Source organism: Nothoprocta perdicaria, unplaced genomic scaffold, assembly GCF_003342845.1.
Source record: "Nothoprocta perdicaria isolate Ctin4 unplaced genomic scaffold, notPer1 scaffold_153, whole genome shotgun sequence".
In the NCBI taxonomy this organism is placed as follows: domain Eukaryota; kingdom Metazoa; phylum Chordata; class Aves; order Tinamiformes; family Tinamidae; genus Nothoprocta; species Nothoprocta perdicaria.
The window spans coordinates 547,850-566,399 of NW_020454683.1; the positions used below are offsets into that span (position 1 = coordinate 547,850).

The 18,550-nt window shown below is 34.4% G+C and overlaps 1 protein-coding gene across 1 annotated transcript in view; it reads left to right on the plus strand.

Moving 5' to 3' along the window:
- Positions 1-18,550, plus strand: part of CNTN5 (contactin 5) — a 615,891-nt gene that overhangs the window by 238,067 nt on the left and 359,274 nt on the right. The window lies entirely within an intron of this gene.

Sequence of the window (18,550 nt, forward strand, 5' to 3'; positions counted from 1 at the left end):
TTTTTTTTTTTTTCTTTTTATTAAGAGAAAAAAAATCCCTCTCATGGGGATTTTCAACAAACTCTACAGGCTTTTGGAAAACTTCTGATCTACTTCAGTTTGGTAGTGCCATTTATGAGAGCTTAAGGGCCAAAGATAGAATTTTGACTGTGACAATTAGACAAAAAGACATGACTTCCAGAAAAAAAAAATATATATATCAGTTATACGTATTCCTTTGCCATCTTCTCCCTTCCTTTTATACCTACTTTAAAAAAATAATAATAATTTTAATTATGTTAACAATAATTTTGTTAGGTCTTTTGAAAAACTATATGCATAACATAAAAAGTTAATTTAACAATAACACAGTGTTACAAAGCTGAAYAAATAAGCAGTTTGTACTAGAACAAAAGGTATGCATTCATTAAATACAGTGGAGAACAGTCATCATAAATGCAGTCCCAGGCAGACTAATAACTTCYCTTCATTAGTTGGTAGAAGTGAAAGATTGTTTTGGTTTGATTAATTTTTTATTTTTTAAATACATACATTCCAATCTGATAATAGTCAGAAATAGCATATTATTTTTAGTATACTATACTTATTCATATATAAACTTATTAATATTTGATTACATCTGTTTTGAATCTCTGGTTTTTCTTGGTCTCTTCTCTCTGTGTATTATACGGTCCTTTTTAATCCTTWGTATCTGGTATAGATCATTTATTCCAGAAATCTTTTGCTGTACTTGTTAGTAATGTCCTCTTGATCTTCATTTACAAGAGGAGTTTCAAGGTAATACCAGGTAACCATTGTGTTCTAGTATCAATATGAATTCTGGTTGGAATGATTTTGATAAAATTCTGGTCTCTCATCAAAGCAGAAACATTTGGTGAAGCCTTACTTTTTTTCAAGAGTAAAATGTATAAAGCTTTTGATTATCTGGTAATCTCAAATTAAAAAAACAAGACAGCTGCTAAAAGTTAAGGACAAAATCTGGCTATTGCATTTCATTACAGTAAAGCCAGGCTTTCACCTAAATCTTGTCTTCTGTTCTGAGATTTCTTTGGCAAAAAGGTTCATCTGCATATTTCTCTGTGGAAATCTTAAAATAAGAAATAAAGTACATTTCTTTAAATAAAAAACCTATAAATTATAACAAACTTTAAACGCGACCAAATGAAAAAAGCAGAAACAAGTGTTTGTGGAGCATACCAGAACAGTTTTTATTCCATAACTTCAGTATTGTGTTAATATTGAGAAAATTAAATGAAGAATATTCAGACTGATGAATGGTATAAGAGGTTATCAGTGTTAAATTATTGAAAGTATTTTGCATATAGACAGGGATCTCTCTTTTATATATCAGGACGGGTGCCAGAATAGATTCTGCATAGTTTCTGCATGCACATGATATTTTCCATAGGAAATATCTACYGGAAAAGTAATGAGTTATAAAATCCCAGCATCCAAACAGCCTTTTCTTTTGCTTTCCAGATGCACTAAAACACTAGACTGTGTCTTCTTCATTCAGGAAAATGCTGTGCATTCTTTGCCATCTTTGCTAAGCAGATTTTAAAAGTATTTCCTTTTTTCCTCCTTATCAGAACTGGCCACCCCTTTAACACAGAACACTTTGGACTTTGATATAAATCCTCTAGGTAATCTCAGTAAGCCGATGAAACACATCTCTCTCTCCTGCCTTTTCCACAGCAAAGTTTATTGCTCATGTGGAAGAGGTGATGAAATGAAAACATGTGCCAGCACTTGCAGTTTATATTCTAATGCATAGATTTAAACCACTGAAGAAAGGATGGGGTTTGTGTATTTTTTTCCAGACAAGAACATGCAGTTCAGCTTTTACAAACCTAAGTTTAAGGCAGAAGGCAAGATATTCTCACAGGAGCARGAGCTTCCTAAACCATCCCTACAAGAAAATATTTGTCAGAGCTCTTTGCTTTTGTCCTATGTGCCTTGATATACACTTGCATAGGTTCTGCTTCTCGGCTGAGCTTGACAGGCTGTGACAGCACTTTTACAATTGAAATAGAACTTCACGTTCAAAAAGTAATATCAGGCCTGATCCTCCCATTTTAAGTCATTTTCCCTTCCTAAGCTATTTCAATCTTTAGTTATCTTTCAATATTTAGTTACGAGGTTTTCAATTTCAGTAGTACCAAAAATGGCATAATAATGAAAAAGCCATTGCATGAAATCATGAGAAATTACAAAATTTTGCCCCTACTTTTAAGTAGATGGAATCGGCATACTTACTTTATTGGATTCCACAGTTCAATTGAACTGCTGATGCATGTCATTGAGAGGCCTTGCTCTTCCCACGAGGCTTCCACAAAATGCTAACTCTGTAGCTTGCCCTACTTTGCTTAGAATATGCCTTTCATACTCTGATTATAAGTCTAAAGTATTCTGAACAGTGGATGCCATTTCTATTTATTTAAAACAAACTATCTCATTACCGTGGCTGGTCTTTTTTATATCATGATGGAAGTGTAATTAAACCAGCTCCATATTTGTCAGAGTGCTGAAACTGGAAAGTGCGGGCATTTCTAAATGTGTCCTGTCATTGTAGGAGATTTTGCTATCAGAGAAGCCCTTCTGTCAGCAGAATTAGTAGCTTCCACTTTATCTTGTCAAAGGAATTCAAAGGTAGCTCATACAGTCAGTGTTGATTTTTTTATTAAAATATTTTTGATTGTTTAGCAGGAAATAGCAAGAAATGTATAACAATATTAGCCAAACTGTGCATGTTGAAAAGATAAAATAGCTGACAAATAATCAAATAAAACCTTTATCTTTTTATAGCATAATTAAATGAATCATATTGAATATAGTTAAATATTAACAAAAGCATTATATACCTTCCAAAACAGAAATAAAGTTTGAGTGGGTTTGAATCGTCATCAGACTAATTTTAAAAGTCTTGAACTGTATCACCTATGAAGTATTATGCTCACACTGTGTAGCATAATACATTTTCAAACGTATGTTTGGTAAAGAGACCATGCTTATGAAAGATATATTTATAAAATTAAATGATTTATCAATTGGATTTTAAAAAATGGTTTAAAGCTACAAAATTCTCCTTGGTCTGTCAATATAGTAAGTTTTGTGCTGGCAAAATTGCTGCATGGAAATAAAATCTAAATTCATGTCATATAAAATCATCACCATTAGTTATGTCTGTTAAATCATGGCCATGGGCATCATGGATGACTTCCTGACTTGGCAGTTCATTAGGAATGACAGGAGGCAGAAAGCTAGAGGCTGATGTTCTAGGCAATGTGCTTTCATACATCCAGGAGCACATAGGGAAATCAAAATTTGATTAAATAAATTCTTATCTCTCATCCTTATAAAAGTTACTATTACAAAAGAATCATTTGGCACAAAGGAAGTGTTTTTAAAACTGAGGATTCTTGTCCCTCAACCCCCTTTCTTCTTCTTTTAGATGAATAGATGTCTGTATTCATATTACTAACAGTTAAGAGCCATAAATATGGAACATAGTGAAAGAAGTTAGGCTAATAAAATAATTACATTCTGGATTAGGAAGTGAAGCATAAGACACAGCACCACAGCAGGTAGACAGCCATCCCTAGAAGGAAGGATGGACAAGTCTTCTAGGTCTCCTGACTGTCAGTTACTAAGTTTCAGCATAAATTATTCTTTATGAAGGTCAACAAAAATTCCAGGAAAAAAAAAAAAAAAAAAGGTAATGAATGTATCTATCTGGCAGGCATTCTTCCTAAGCATGAGCAACAATAAGAGATGAGATACAAACATTTGCATGGATTCATATTCTGAACCAGGAGTGGATTTTTTTTCAGTGAGTGAGACATGATATAAGGAATGACAAAGTCATTTCTATGATAACTAGAGGGGACCATATAAACAACAATAACAAAAAAGAAAGGTAAAAAAGTAACCTCACACTTGAGGAGGAGAAGAGAATTTAATCACAATAAAACCTAAATCTTTCCAAGAAAAAAAATCAAATATGTTTTGAGACTTTTGCTATAGACTGAGCAAATGTTTTTATTGAACTTGCCATGATGGTATTCACAGAATCACAGAATCACAGAATATTTTAAGGTTGGAAGGGACCTCTACAGATCATCTAGTCCAGCCTTCCCACTCAAGCAGGCACACCTACAGCATGTGGCACAGGGTGGCATCCAGGTGGGTTTTGAAGATCTCCAGAGAAGGAGACTCCACAACCTCCCTGGACAGCCTGTTCCACTGATCTGTCACCCTCACAGTAAAGAAGTTCCTCCTCACCTGGAGACGGAACTTCCTGTGCTCCAGCTTATGGCCATTACCCCTCATCCTATCGCTGGCCACCAATGAAAACAGCTTGTCCCCTTCTTCCCTGCATTCTCCCTTCMTGAACTTATACTCATTAATCATATCCCCTCTGAGCCGTCTCTTCTCCAGAGAAAACAGGCCCAGCTCACTCAGCCTCTCTTCGTACRAGAGATGTTCCAGGATACATTCAGGAGATATCCAGGAGATATTCAGGACTGTTTCCTTAATTGTTCATTTAGAGATTGTTGTTCTGTAATGAAATTATTCCTTTAAAACAGGCATTTTCTTGACATTTTAATCATTGAATTTCATCTACTTACATCACCTCAAATTACTGAAATAGTTTTTTTTTAGATCTCTGTCTTAAATCAACACACAAAGGGCAGTTGACAAAAGTCCAGATACTCTGCTTATTATTAGGCTTTCTAGTCTACTGGTAACACCAGATTTCTCCACTTGGTGTCGGTTTTCTGTGATCTCTCTGTGGAACTTAAGATGGATAACATAAAGGCCATTAGTGTCCATGAACTAGTGCAGAGAGGGGCCATTCTGGAACACTATAACATATCACAATTTTAGAGGGAGATTGTGAGTTTTTTATGGACTTTAAAGTAGTAATCTTGTGAGGCAATCACAGTTAAATTTTAAAGATGCACCTGAATGGATCTGTGAAATTCAGGACAAATTATTATTATTATTATTATTATTATTATTATTATTATTATTATTATTATTATTATTAAAGTAACTAATTGCTTTTGAATTTGAATATCTCTTGTTGAGTTCTTTTGTTTAACTGAGAATAGGTGGTCTTGCATTCAGTGCATTCTGAAAGCTTTGTGTTAGTTAACAGATTTAGATAAAATATCAGTGATAAAAATATCATTGGACTTTGCAGTTTTTACAAGAATATTCCTCTTCCTCTGATAGCATCTAAAGCCTCTGTCATTCTTTGCAAAAAAAAAAAAGGAGTGTCTCCTAATGGATATCTTTCTCCTTGGCCCCATTGTGCTTTTCAACATTAGTGGAAATTTTCTTTTTTATTAAAATCTGTTCTAGTTACATTATAGCTAGGGCAAATGTTTTATTTTTGTAGGCATTTAATGAGAGATTTCTTTTCAAAGTTATATATACTTTCCATTTTACTATTTTTACTAACATCCAAGTCTCTTTGCCTAAGCAATTTTATTTCTCAAATTTTAAAAGATATCTGCTTTCAGCAATATTTCCCAAAAGAAAGATATACTTTCAGTCAATCACCTCACCTTTGAGGCCTTGTTGTGATGGAAGTCATCATATTTATTTGGAGAAMCTAGATGAAGTACATGAACCTCTGCGGGTAGAGTCCCGGTAGTTCTGTATTCTGTTCGCTGTTGCTGAAGAACAGTGCACCCAGTACTTGATAGAGCATTATGAAGGAAATTTAATGTAAAAAGAAAGAACTATTTATTGTAATAGGGCACCTAATCTGAAAAGCAGTTACCAGTACTAAGAAAATACACAAGACACTGAAATCATTCAGGAACTGTYTGTTTTAACATTGCTAGCAGAGTGTTTATTACTACCATTGAAACAGTCACAATTCCTTAAACAATCCCTGTCTCCCGGGAGGTCTCTTCCCCACATTGCCAATCACTATGATTCCCATTGACTGCTAATGCTCACCAAGAGGGTTCCTGAAATTCTCAGCCTTCATAATTAATCAAGTCAAATTATCATCTTAGAAGAACTTGTTAATGAAATACTGTCAGTGACAATATTGGTTTCGGATTTACAAAGGTACATTAAATTGAACTTTCTAGCACAGCATCCACAAACAGGTTTGGTAACTTCCTGAAGAATAAACAAATGCAAATGAGTACCTATACATGTGGAAATAAGTATATTTTCCACAAGTAAACATTTCAGTGGTAWTAAGGGCTACAGAATACTAAGTAGAGGCATTTTGAGATTGAATTGAAAAATAATCAAGGAAATTGGTGTATAAGATTGGTGTGTCTGCATATCAGTTGACCGCAGATATAACTTAATAGAGCTGAAGAAGCCTACTACAGCACACAAGAGGAGAGATGAGGTGAGCTAAGGGGGAGAGAACATGATGGGTCCCTGTGGCAAGAGTTAGGGGGAAAAGAGGAGGAAATATAAGCAGAAAGAGGAGGAAATAGAAATAGGAAAGATTGAAGGGTAGAGAAGACGATTAAAGTGAAGGAGTAACTGAGGAAGATGGAGAAGATGAGAAATAACAGGAAGATAGAGATGCATAAACAGAGATTGAGAGAAGTAAAATAGCGGTAATATTTTACTGCTGTAAAACAGTGAAAAAAATGTCTGTGTATCATGACTGTGTCGTCTTTCTTCTGCTCTTCTGTGGTCAAACTGCCTACCCCTCCCCACTACCCTTCTCTCCGAGTCCTTCACAAAGGTCTTTCACACACTTGTGGATGTTGTAGACAGAGATGGGAACATGTGGCTGGATTTGGTTTCCCCAAGGAAYACTTCTTTCTGTTTCACTGTCCAACTATAATGTTTACTGTTACTACCATCCATGTATGAATTTATTTGTCACCTCAGAGTTTCATTTGGTATTGAAGGGCTGTCTTGCAAGATGGCAAGCCTTGGCAGAGATTAGCTCTGAGAACGAGAAGAGACATGTTGGTGGCAATAATATCCCATAGGATCCAATAGGATTCATAGGAACAAATCAGGGCCTTTTCAGTATATTAAGCTTGACTTTTTCTTCTGCTGATATCTTGGTGATGGCAACGCAGTTTCCTATCTCAACAAGAGGAGAATATACTGATTAAGTGAAGGATGCTAGAACAAACAGAAAAATTAAGATCAGTGGGACAGAGCACAGGTCCTTGGATAGCATCTGAGTCTTACAAGGAAGGATAGGGTGTAGTATACATGAAAAGTGAGATTTGCATTTGAGGATAAAAATAAAAGCAATGAGTGATGCTTGGTATCAAAAGAGCAGTCAGTGGCCTTGTTAACAACAAAACATATTTGTATGGAGAGCAGTCCCGCAGAGAGGGACCTGGGTGTCATGGTGGACGACAAGTTGACCATGAGGCAGCARTGTGCCCTGGTGGCCAAGAAGGCCAACGGGATCCTGGGGTGCATTAAGARAAGCGTCTCCAGCAGGTCGAGGKAAGWGATCATCCCCCTCTACTCAGCCCTGGTGAGGCCACATCTGGAGTACTGYGTCCAGTTCTGGGCTCCCCAGTACAAGAGGGATGTGGAGCTGCTGGAGAGAGTCCAGCGCAGGGCTACCAGGATGATCAGAGGCCTGGAACATCTGCCMTATGAGCAAAGGCTGAGAGAGCTGGGTCTGTTCAGCCTGGAGAAGAGGAGGCTGAGGGGGGACCTGATCAGCATGTATAAATACCTCAAGGGAGGCAGTGAGGAGGAGRGGGGCGGCCTCTTTTCAGTGGTGGSCAGGGATAGGACTAGAGGAAATGGCTTCAAACTGAAGCATCGGAAGTTCCACAGGAACTTAAGGAAGCATTTCTTCACTGTGCGGGTGACAAAGCACTGGAACAGGCTGCCCAGAGAGGTTGTGGAGTCTCCTTCTTTGGAGATCTTKAAAACCCGCTTGGATGCAGCCCTGTGCCACGTGCTCTAGGTGACCCTGSRTGWGCAGGGGGGTTGGACTYGATGACCTCTGAGGTCCCTTCCAACCTTTGGCATTCTATGATTCTATGATTCTATTTTTAAGAAAAGGAATTAGTCAAACTTGCTACCACTTATAAAATTCTGTTTATGTGGAGAACATCAAGCCTTTTCTGGCTCCAAACCATTAATGGGATTTATCATACAGACTAAAAGTGATTGTACTTCCTCATAAATAAATAAATACATACATACATACATACATACATAAATTGAAGCCCAGTCCCTGAACCCCATACCAAAAAAACAAAAGCAACAACAACAAAACTTATTCAAAGCACAAAAATTTTGCCAGAAGGGAAAATCTGAGTACCAATTGTCATGATTTCTTTTGTAAAAAAAAAATATATATATATATATATAGAACACAACTTTACTGAATTCTCATAAAAAGTAGCCACCTATAATTTTGTTTCCCAAAGGAAATTTCTAAAAAAGGTAAATTGGATTTATATGTTTAGAAATATTATGCTGTTAAAGAAGGATCATTGGAACTGTTTGCATTTTAATATCAATACAATATGAAATACCGTATGCAGAATGCATACAACAAAATTGTTTTCTGTAAGGAGTTGCTAGGAAAAAAAAAAAAAAAAATTCARTTCCAGTCCCTACTTTTGTGAAAAGATGTATATAAAATATATATAAAATCAAAATTGTAGAAATGATTTGATTGCTACCAGTAAATCTGTAAAACAAGTTTATTCATTGACTGGTTTCTTTTAGCTAAATCATCTGGGAGGGAAATAGAAGAAATTAAAAAACTGTTCTTTAGTGTAAGAAGCGACTGCCTACCGTGGTGCCTACAGGGGACTTCCAAGGTATTTAACATCAATTTAGGTGCTTAAGAGCAGGTCAGAAAGCTTATGTTAAATGAAAAGACAACGTATATTCGACTTCATTGTTCTTTTAGCATTTACGTTTAGATTTCTTTGGAGAAACACTATTGAGCAGCTAATATAATTTTAAAAATATATGTTAAAAGCCTTTTTTAATATATGCACGAAGCTCATCACCAGAATCCAGTTCAAAACAACCTTTGAGATGACAGTCCCTTCTACTAAAAGGTGGATTTTTGTTTGTTTTAAGTACCATTTCTCGTCTTTTCTTCTCAGTCAACTATCTTTCATCCCATCCTAGAACYCACCATTACTCTGATGGCCTCTTGATATGCTCCCCTTCTGCTGCCTACTCAGTAGAACTGGAGCTTCTCCTGTTTTGGCAATGAGGCAACTTAATTCCCTGTTTCTGTCCTCACAGATTACCTGAATTTCTGTATTAAATGAATTAAATAAATTAAATGAATTAAACCCAGAAATAGTCCRCTCAGCAGGAATTTGAATGCAGCTTTGTTTTTTCCCAGCTACATCTGTGACCCAGTGTCAGAAGAGATCATACTCTCTTGCTTTCTTTCTATCTAATCTGTAAACTTTCTTTTCTGAAGATGGCTTCTGCGTGAGGAATTGCAATCATACACTATTTGTGTTATGGCTTTTTAGGACACTCCTGGGAACTGGAATACACTGAGTTTTCTAAATTTGAACAGAGAAATGAAAGTCATCCATTCTCTGTGCTGGTATGGCAACAACCAATCTATTCTATAAAATGTGGATACTTGGCACACTGAAGATCATAAACAGAGTGGTTTAGTTGGTGAGGTTTTGAGAAATTGCCACTTGCAGTTTTGCACCTCACACTTGTATGGACAGAGGCACAGTCTTGAGTCATCACACCAAAATGCAAGTTCAGAGATAGCTATGCATTATGTCTTCAATGATATTTCCTTTTGGTTAGTTTTAGGAGACCCTGTGCTTTGAAGTGTCCTATGTCTGTACCTATCATTCTTTCAGATCCTGATACCTGTGAGGATACCCCTGCCTCACCTGGATGTCCAAAGCAGACATTYTGAGTGGCAGCTGCTCTTGGCTAAACAATAGCTGACACAGATAGTGAACATAATAATTCTATCTCTCAAATAAGTTTATAAAATCATAGTAATGGAAAAATGACAAACCTCCTTCATACTAGTCTGAAATATTTCTTTGCTGCTCAGATGCTTTTTAAATATGCTTAAGGCTAACCACTCTGCCTTCCTAAAAGAATGACTTGATTCAGGGCTTTTAAAGATTATGTTGAAATCCATTTTAGTCAAATCTACCCTAAATTGGTTTGCCTTAGATGCTCATGAATATAAACATAAGGAGATAAATGGAGTGTCTTCTACTTAAATGTAGAAAGTTATAATTTTAAAATGTTTTTAAAAGTAATAGAGACAGATGATATTCTGAAAAGTCAGTTTTGTAATATTAATTTCCTATATTCTACTGTCAAAAATAATAATAAACAGAAAATATTTTCTCAAGATTTCTATATAAATTTTTGAAATATTTATTATTTAATATATTCCTCTTTAGTTGTCCTTTACCTATCCCATTTATTTTCTTACTTTTGCCACATTTCTTTCACAAGGTTGATATTGCCCAAGAGTAGAATGATAATCAGGCTGTATCACTTTGCTGTACCAGTAGTAGGGATACATAGAAATCATAAATAATGCAGTAATTTCAGAATTAGAATAGGAAACAACAGAATTCCAACAATGACAAGGTGAAAGTCATGAGTTTGGCAGTATTATGGACATCGTAGTAGGCAAACTTCCCAGAAAGATACATATAAAAGAAAAATGATCTGTATTCAGAATCCTTACCTTGGAAGAACAAAAAGTATGGATTAAGGAGCCTAATGATAAGGATAGAAAGAACAAATATACTCACTTTTTTTTTTTCTTTGAAAGAAGGTACTCTATCATATCTTAGTTCACAGATATTTTTTTTTCCTGAGAACACAGATGTACTTTCTAAAGTAAATGAAGGCATTGCATTAATGATCTACTTAGGATAGATTTAAGCACAACCAGGGGGAGAACTTGTTGTTAATTGACAGATCCTCTATAATTGAATTGCATGATAACTTCAAAAAAAAAAAAAAAAAAGAGATACAAAAAGCTCACAAAGAGCTGGCCTCAAAGATAATTTTCCTTCTATTTAAGGGCGGAGTAAGACATGTCATTACTTTGCTGATAGTTATGCTGTACTATATACTATAGTATAGCTGTACTGTATATATACAGTATATATTATATACTGTAGCTTTCAGCTAGGAAATTAAATTTGGAAATGGATGTGAGTATGAGGTTGACCATATTGTTAAATCTGTCTTCATAACTCATAGAGAAGACTCCTGCAGTATTTGATAAAGCTGTGTAGCTTCTGAGCCTCTAAGGTGTAAACAACCATAGAAGTAGAGAGCGCTCTGATGAAAAAATCACAGAGATGATAAAATAAATTATGAGAATGCACTTAAAGTTTTTTCCTACATAATTTGACAAAATAAAATTACTTTTTAAAGTTTGATGTCCAAACTGACTGCATAAACACATTGACATGTGGGCACACAATGTACTGGAGTAAATCCTTGCAAAAAAAAGTGATTAGAAGTCATGGAGAGTTCTACAAATACCTCACAACCATGTAACCCTTTAAGTATTTTTAGATACAGTAACCACACTTCAAATATATGTACAAGCAGTCAAGAAAAGTCAGGTCTGGATTCATCTGGAAAATCAGGTCCTTGTAATCTAGTGCCAGAGTCCCTGAAACTTTTGCAGTAATCACTGACAGTAGCAGATTGAGCTACTGAGTAGGGCAAATTCACACCAGTACATCTCATGGTCTTTTGAACTCACTTATTGTAGTGAAGGTAATGCTCATCTTTCTCTTGAGAGTAAATTTAGAATTTTTAAAGGGAGACCACATCACTTAAGGGGAGATTCTATCACTTCAGTGTGACTGTTAGCTAGTTTATTTTCTCCTGCACTTAGCCACTATATGTAGAGCTTTTCAAGCTTCACATATTCATTGTTTTTTTAAATACTGACTTCCAGGTAGAGAAGCATAGCCACTTCATTTATGCTAGCAAACTGCATTTGCAGAGTAAAGCCAGCTGTTGAAAGTGAGGTAAAACTTATTATCACATCTGGGGATATTAGCCTGAACACATGTGCTGATTTGTTTCTAGGTCTCTAGGTGCTTATTTCAAATGCAGACTTGAGAGGTGAGATTTGTGGTAGACAGCTATTATTCCTAGATAGTAGATCAAAAGTGGATTATGTGGTAAAAAAAAATGGTCCATATTTTACAGTAAAAATTTGAGAAGTTGCTTTTCATATTAGGGTTTTCTGCAGCAGAAATCTAGAAATTAATATATAAATTAGAATATGGAAATTAGAATTAATGTAGAAATCATAATTAATGTAGAAATTTAAATTAACGTAGAAATTTAAAAAATAATTTCTAAAGGTATAGAAAGGCTTTTTCTAAAGGTAACTAGAAAAGATCAGTTGATGCTACAAGAATGTGCATACATTAACTCTTAAAAGCCCTTATTCCAGAAGTCAGTCAATCCAGAGATGATTAACCAATTTCCTCTAAGTCTGAATAACTCATAATAATACACAACTCATAATAATAATAATACACATAATAATAATACACATAATAATAATACACGTAATAATAATAATACACATAATAATAATACACAACTCATAATAATACACTGGCACTTTTCTTTTTGATATTTTGTTGTTGTTTTATTTTAATTCTGTTTGTTTCATCTATGACATATTCATACTGTATGTATCTTAGAGATCATCCTTAGTCTTCTAATTTGATTATTAAGAATTAGTCTTGTGTATTGTTCCTTGGAAAAGAACAGAAATACCTTAATTTTCCACACTTAGTATTTTGGAGCACTTGCCCTGTGCTTGGAGCACTTAAGTATTTTGGAGCACTTAAGCTCTGCTTAAGCTTCTGCAGCTGGTTACTCTTGGAGACAGGAAAATGAGTTAGGTGGACATTTCAGCGATCTGGTAGTCCATGTCCATCATATTCTGCTGTCATTCTGGCTTTGTTCTTCATCTATATTTGAATATATTTATATATACATATATATTTAATTAAATCACTCTTAATTCTTATGAAGAGCACTGTTGCAACCTTAGAGAAGGAACAATTGTTTTCTCCCTTAAGATCCATGTTTATTTTCATACATGGTCTATTGGTTAGTATTCCAAATGCTTATGTCAAATTTGAGTACCCATGACTTTTAAAATTGTGCCTAGCTACAATTGTAGCTTTTTTTACCTCCATTTTAAGCAGAAATTCAGCAAAGTCATATAAGCTAAATTTAATGATATCCAGTTCTAATCTATAATGCAAGATTTTTGTAGTCTTAAGATCACAAACACAGTCTTAAGATCAAAAAAATATATGGATGCTATAATAGTTCAATCAGAGATCAAGTCATCCCCCTTCTACTGCTCACTTGGGTAAATCCTTGCTTGGTTAAAAATATGTATACAGGTCACAAGATACAAGCTATGAATTATTTGCAGATTGCTTGTTCTAATCATTTAGTATTTGTTGACTTTCTTATTCACTTTTTTTTTTTTTTTTTTCATAAGTCAAGAAGCAAGGATCATATGGCCCATGCGTCTGTACAAAGAGAGATCTGGTTTCTGTAACACTATATGTAGTATGCTGCAAGTATTGGGAAAGCTTACTATACAATAGAAAAATGCTGAGGCCTTGGTAAATAAAATATAAACATGAATAAAATGGACAATACTGTAGAACTTGTTTTTATTGATTTTGTTCTRGTATTGATTTTTTTTATGCTTCCTCCTCTTCTTATGGCCCCATCTCCACAAATAAACATTTTTGTGACACATAGATGTTTTTATTGACARTATAATCTAATGTGCAATAAAAAAAGTCTGTAAGGAAGGTGGGAAGTGTTAACTTCTGGATGTAGGGCTGCTATGTGGCTTTGTGTGTCTGAGAAGAGACCGTCTCTTGTTGTACGGCAGTTCTGTTGGACAGAACAGAAAAGAAAATGATTAAGTTTTCCTATATACATTTCTGTGTTTAAAGTTGGCAGGTAAAGTCAAAGGGAATATAATGACAATTTCTACAACTATTTCTAGCTGTGATGTCTTTCATAAAGTTAATATGGAGTTTTGTGTTTATACTTCTGTCATAGCTGCGGTAAGGCAAAAGCTTTTGAAAAGAAAAGTTTAAATTCTGGAACAGTAGAAGATAGACAATGAAACTGGAGGGTTGTGAGGTCATTAGGGGATTTTCAACATAACAGCATAATCTCTCATGAGCAAGCTGCACTCTTTTACATGATTTGTTATATGTTTACCTTAACTTGGAGATGTCATCTGCAATCTCACTATGGGTGCATTTAGTTTAACAGAAAATCATGAAAGTTAGGAAGCAGAGGCCCTAAATTCATGTCCTTTTCCCCAGCCATGTGGAAATGCAGAAATTCAACCCATAGGCCACAGATTCTTTGGATTTGACCAGAAAACCCCAACACACAAAAAAAAAATCATGTTTATTACTGGTCAGGGTAGTCATGTTTCATGTACCACAGAATCACAGAATGGTAAAGGTTGGAAGGGACCTGTAGAGATTATCTAGTCCAACCCCTCTGTTCAATCAGGGACACCTGGAGCACAGGGCACAGAGTTGTATCCAGGTGGGTTTGGAAGATCTCCAGAGGAGATTCCACAACCTTCCTGGATAGCCTCACAGTGAAGAAGTTCTTCCACACATGCAGATGGAACTTSTTATGTTTCAACTTCCTATGTTTTTCCTATGTATGTGGAATAGTGTATGCCATGTCTTTTATTAAAACAGAATTCTTTAGTCCTTGCACAAATCTCAAGAATAATTATTTAGATAGTGGATATTTTATTTTAGCATGACAATGATCTCTAAGGTGTGTTAGGATTAATAATAATCACATTTTATACTATGTTGTGAAAAAAATTTTACTGTAATGTCTTTTTTACTCAGTACTATAAACTTACTTTMTTTCATTCTAGTAATATTTGCATTTGTCTATACCTGAAAGCAAGCTGATTTCTTTCCCATCCTTGAAAGATTTAGTATCTGAATGGCACCTTAGATTATGTTCTAAAAAAAAACTGTATTAGTTAAAAATGTTAATTTGCTGTACATTAGTAGTCCTGACCATATGCATCTTGTACTGCAATAAAAGAAAGGTGCTTTCTCAACTTCTAGTGATAACTATGTTTTCAAATATTTATTACAATGTTCTTGTATATAATCCTATAAAATAAATCTTTTTTTTCTGAGATATTCGTAGTTTAACAAATAGAAATTAGTTTCCTTAACCATTGCCTCATTTGTAATACCGAACAGTGCTGCGTTCTATTCCTGTCTGAAGCACACCTAGATTCTTTGAGGGTTTTATTCCTACATAACTAAGGAACTGTTGTGTTAGATGGAGCAAACTTTCTCTTCATCTCTGAAAATACTGTATTATTCAAGCCAAATTTTAACCTGTTTTTTATTCTTAGTTCAATCATAACTTCTTTCAGTCATTTTTAAAGTTTTTTTCTTTTGCTAGTTTTGTTTTTTGAACTTCCAACTCCATTTCTTTGTGAAATTTAATCTAGAAATTATCATAATCTGACATGATCTTTTTGAACATGCTACTTAAAATCCTGCAACCTATCACAGCCATCAGCTGGACAAGAGCTGTATCTTCTCCAAAAACAATTTGACTGTCTTTGYACCAGACTCAAAACCTAAGCGGTCTTTTGTCATTTGAAGAGTACCAAATTTAAAACATTTTAAAAACACAAATTTATTGACTCAATGCTTTGTTCATGTCTTGGGATATATTACCAAATCAGCAAAATCATTCATAAAGGAAAGTATTAATACAGTAAAACAATTATGTATTAATTATACACAAGTAACGTGTCCCTGTCTCACAAATGTAATAGATTAATAAGGAATAGTTGTTCATTCTTGTTAGATACCTAAGCAGATTACAAATAACGTAATTTCTTGAGAGTCTGGTCTGTTTTTCCTGAGCAATATGTTTGCTAARTTAGAATCTTACAGTCACATTAAGAAATAATACATATACATACACATGTATATTTTATATATCTATATCTATACAATTTCTTTAATGAGAAAATATTCTTTATTTCCTAAAGTTGCCCTTTATATATAAGGAAAATTTTATCATCTGAAGCAATGTTCTTCCCTGTGAAACTATAAAACAATGCTCTGGATTTTTTGGATGTTCACATACTATATGTGGCACTGTATGAGTGTATTAATTCCCTCATGAGTCAAAGGAATTAATTTTAGGCACTCAGATAACCAACTCACAGGTAGGCATTTTTTTCTCTTTTTCTGCTCTTTTTCTGCATGTACTTGATACCAGAATCTGAAAAGTTTATTGACATCTTTGTAGTTCAATCAATAATTCTCATTAAAATACAAAGCAAGAACACAAAATCAAAACTAATGTTTATAAGAGGTAATATATTGTGCTTTATTTCACGCAGATAGTGCTAAGAAGTTATAGAGTCTAATGCTTCAGGTAACTGAAAGTTTTAATTTTGTTTTTCATGCARGAGCTGATTACCAAAGCTTCTGTGGATTATTGTTCTGTATTAGCAACTAGTGTTTTGGTGAGTTAAGCTATTAACTAATCTTTTATGAAAGGAAATTACTTCAAATTTCAGGAACAAGTTTTGGAAACAAAAATAGAATAGCTGTACAAACAACTTGTTTTAAAGATTTCCCTAATACAACTCTTTAGAGAAAGTTCTATCATATCTCCGTGAAATTTGTCTGATATTGTAGCACTAATATAAATATTGGATTAATTCTATAAAAATTTTTGATTAGTAAGCAAATTTGCAAAAGACTGTTAAATTCTTTTGAGACTTAAATATATTTAAAGACTAGCATCACACTCAGAATAGCATATGCATAGATCAGTGTACACAGAAGTTTAGCACTATCAACTTTCATTTGATCTTGTAGGACAGAAACTGAAGCCTGTAGGACACAGGTATGAAAAAAAAGTACTGATATTTTAGATATGTTAGTCTTTAGAGGGGAGAGCAATAACAACACAGTAAACTCTTCTAAGGTTCATTTAATTATTCTGTGTTCTTGGAAATGTTTCAATGATTTGCTCATTATCTCTATTATAACAAACACTTTATATAAATGACATCACATTTTTCATGGCAGTTAATTTTATGAGGTCAGTAACTAGGACTGGTTTAGCAGAAGAGGCAGTAAACATGTAGATTAACTTAGCAAGTAATGGAATTTCTCTCCCTCTTCAAGTTTCTATTGCACTCGCTTGCAAGGTACAACTGAAAATTAACATCCTTAGCTCTAAATACAGCTAATTGCTTAAAATATTTAGTCACATTAGTCACATTCTTTGAGATGCTTATCCTTTTGTTTAATTGGAAGAAAAAAAATGTTTCAAAGTAAGTTAGTATCCTTCATATCTTTAGGATCTAGGATCTAATACTGTGAAAACACTTAGAGAAATAGTACATTTCTGAAGGTGCTGGTAGTTTAGTCCTCAAGAGAGAAGCTTAAGGGTATAGTGAAGTTGTAGTGAGTACTCAAACACTGTATTGCTCTTACTCCATGATGGGTAAAAAAAATGTTTGAAAAAGATTTTTTTTAATGMTTAATGCAGTTGTTCATTCAAAATATAAGGATTTGGAGTTGTGCAACTCATACAAAATCCAGGTATTCAAGACTATATGAAATCGATAATCAAAGCTTTCACAGACTTCTGATGTATAAATTTATCAATTAAAAGTATTCATCTGGTGACTGGTATAGCTATAACGTTATCGTAGCTTTGAAAATAGATAATCTAATGTTTCTGTCTGCGACTTCGCAACTAACAGGCAGTGATCAAATTGCATGATTGGCAGAGCAATCAAATTTGAATCACTCGCCGCTTTAAACTGTTGATGCTCTCTGCTTCCTTAAGGACATTGGGAAAGTTCTGATCTAATATGGATAAATGTTATTAACTAAGACATTTTTCAYGTACGAGAAAAAGTACAAGATTTAGGGACTGGGTATCAATAGAAATTGAGCCTTTTCTTGTCTATGTACTTCAAAAGAGATTCACAACCTCGAGAAACACAAATGAAAGCAAACATTTGTTTAGCTTGTTTGACCAATTTTTACTGCTGGCACCTCTCCTTCAACCGCTCCCAGAATCATAAACTGTAAGAYAGATTTTATGCTATATATATCCCAAGTAAAAATTTATTCTCTATAAGCAATTAAAAATATTTGGACTAACGCCAGCCAGAAGGAATATTGTTCTCCACCCCCCAGCATATCTCATCTGTGTCCCTGCCTTGTAAGGTTGACTGTTACTCACTCATGTGCAACTCAGAAAACCTCTCAGATACAGTAGTGCCAGTTTAATTTAGGCACTGTTCTTATCAATGCATTTGCAGATGCTGTAGGCAATAAGCCATGTGAGTCACTTAAGAAACTTTCCAAACAGTTTTCCATGTCATATGATGGGAGTGAAAGAATTCCTCATGGCACCTCCTTTGCTGAGACAGTACTTTATTTATAAAGCAACATTGCAATATTGCTGCTAGGAAAACCTAAAG